Below are 3,061 nucleotides of genomic sequence, written 5' to 3' on the forward strand. Positions count from 1 at the left end.
ACCTCCAAATAGCAACATAGGCAAATCAAAATGCTAAACGTATGTGCCTTTGACCCCAGCAATCTTACTGAAAGGAATTTATCCCGTGGTTATATTCAATCATGGGGTAGTGTCATCATGGGGTAATGTCATATATGTAAGGACAGGCTTTGCAGCATTCTTCATAATAGGAAAAAGCTAGAAATGTCTGGTCAAATTAGGGCACAGCTACACAATGGAATATTCTATAACAGTTACAAGTGGGATGGCACCCCTTCACTCCTTATATGGAAACATCTTGAAAATATATTAAGAGAAAAATTCAAGGTATACTGTGGTGTGATTAAACACTACCATTTTGTAAAAAAAAAAAAATTTAAATGTGTGTGAGCGTGTACACACGCAGATCATACACACAAGCATCCACACACCTGTATAGGCATAGAACGTCTATGGAAGGATATAACCAAAAAACCCTGATAAATTGCTTCCCTATAATGGTGAGCACAGGGTAGACAAGATCCAGCAGCTAGCTTATTCTTGTTCTTTGCCTCAAATTTGTCCCTCCTTCCATCTGTTCATTTTTAAAAAGGTACTACTACTTATCCCATTAACTATGTCAGAAAAGTGGGAATCAGGTTTCTTCCTTCCCCTTCCCTCACACCCGTACATTAAATTAATCATCAAATCCTGTGAATTTCACCTCCAAAACATATGTCAACTTCATCTACTTCTGTAGCAGGTACTGCTTGTCCCCCCATGTTCATTGTTCCCTCTGTCCTCAGTCATGAAATCCCAGGTCTTCGACTGGGTCTGTTGTCCCTAGAATAACCATCTTATTTTCCACCACTCCTTTCAACTCTGTGGAGCCATGCGACTAAGTTCTGTCCAATGAGCTGCAACGGCAAGTGTCATGTGTAACATCTAGAAATGCCCTTAAAGGGAGGGGACATACTCTTTCCCTCCCTTCCTCATTCACGCTGACTGTAATGAAAACAACAGTTGGAATTAGAGCAGCCCTCCTGGGCCAGGAGGTGGAAGCCACATGCCGAAAAACAAAATGTAAGGGGTCTGGTCTTTGGTGATTGTGAAGCTACCAACCTAATTCTAGGCTAACTATCTGCAGACCTAAATTATGGGACAGAAAAATGAACATCTCTCTGTCTAAGCAACTGTAATTTGAGTTTTTCTGGCACAGCTATACTTAATCTCGAATGATAAAATGTCTCTCTGTTCCCACCTTCAACCCAAGCCCAATCCATCTCCCTGAAGTACTGCTATAGCATCCTAACTGTTCCCACCACAGCCGTTCAATTCCACCCACAGCAACCAGCATAGCCCTGTAAAAGTACACGTGATGAAGTCACTCCTCTGTTTACAATTGTTTAACAAACTCCCATTAAGTTTTAAATTCACACAATGACCTGTGCAATCTTACATTTTTTGGCTCCTAAAACTTCAGCTCACCCCTTGCTCTTTTCCTTTCTCACTCGCGGGCTGCAACTATGTTAAAGCTTCAAATATCCTGTTCCCTCTACTGTTGCATCAGCTTAAATCTTTTCTCCTCAGTCTCCACTAACTCCTACTAATCTTTCCAACCTCTATAAATTATAACTTCCGATTTGCCTTGAATCACCGAGATTCTGTCTTGCTGTAGCCATTGCGTCATGGGGGACCGACAGCTGGGTGGGCTGTGAGTAGCCTGCAGCATTTGCCCAGAGTCATGATGAGTTCGCCCCTCAATCCCAAACTTTTCCTCAATGGATTAACAAGAGAGCCAGTAACACAGAAACGTAAGTGGGGAATGGAGTATGGAGGCTCCCTGGTATCTGTAAATGGCTATATGAACATGCAGTTTGCAAACACAGGAAAATACAAAGATGGAGCATTGTCTGGATATCTGGGTGAAGCTTTAATAAGGTGTAATAAGGTCCTTTATATCAGGGGTGCTGAAGAAGGGGGATAAGATGAAGAAATGAGAGAATAGCATCTTTTGTGGGGAATATAATATATACACATAGGTAATATATACACCTATATGTGTATAGGTGTATATATGAATCTTATTGTCTAGAAATATATATATACATATATATATATGTCCCTAGAATATAGATTTCTAGACAATAAGAGTTGTGTTTTTCAACTTGAGAAGAATTCTAACTTCCTAAGGAATTATAGTGAGGAGCACTTCTCTCTAGTCCTTACCAACACAATTATTTGTGCAATTATTCCTTTAATGTAGAGGTTTCAGATGGTGTCTTTATCCATCTAAAGTTCCTACAGATGCATTCCATGGCCCATACAGTATTTTTTAATTAAAGTTGAAGAACTTTAATCAGCACATCCCCTTTTTGTTTGTCACAGGTTCTACCAGCTAATGTCATTTCACCAACTTGGACCCTCTTCCTCTATCTTCTAGGCCTTTGCATTTTGGGCCTGTTTCCCCTGCTAGACTAGAAGCTCCATTAGAGTAAGGTAGATGCCTGCCTTCCCCATGATTCTACGCCCTCTATCTTAATATGCTTGTGGCATATTAAGGTGCTGTTGAAATCCTTGTCCGATGATGAAAGACAATGAATGAACTGCCCTTGTCACCATTACTGACAGACTTTTTCTTCCTTTTTTTTTTTTTTGTTGGTTGATTGGTTTGTTTGCTTTTAATATCAGATACTCTAGGGAGATAAGTGTGAAGGAGCATCCAATTATTACATACCAAATTCTGAACAAATTTAGCACATGATTCTGGACTTTAAAGCAAACCTTCACCTTTTCTGCTAATGGACTAAGTAGAAAGTGAAATCATACCTTTCTACTTCTGAAACTTTTGAGAAGCGTACAAAAATGTTTCATCTAGGCCATTACAGGTCTCCCGTCAAGGGGTCAGGACCTCGATGTCAGTGACCCCAATTCCCCATGGGCTTTTTACTAAGCTCAAGGTGCTCCAAAATGTGTTTCTGTAGTCTCTCTGTACTAATGACAACACCAAAAATAAATCCAGATCACATTGCTGAAAATTCTTATCACAGCAAACATGGTGCTTAGTACAAAACAGGAATTTTTGCTTTATGTCAGCAATTTT

The 3,061-nt window shown here is 39.9% G+C and overlaps 1 pseudogene; it reads left to right on the forward strand.

Moving 5' to 3' along the window:
• Window positions 1-1,702: 1,702 nt before the first annotated feature.
• Window positions 1,703-1,945, forward strand: LOC112307410 (small nuclear ribonucleoprotein F pseudogene; annotated as a pseudogene).
• Window positions 1,946-3,061: the final 1,116 nt, after the last annotated feature.

The sequence above is a fragment of the Desmodus rotundus genome, chromosome 4 (genome assembly GCF_022682495.2).
Source record: "Desmodus rotundus isolate HL8 chromosome 4, HLdesRot8A.1, whole genome shotgun sequence".
NCBI classification, from domain to species: domain Eukaryota; kingdom Metazoa; phylum Chordata; class Mammalia; order Chiroptera; family Phyllostomidae; genus Desmodus; species Desmodus rotundus.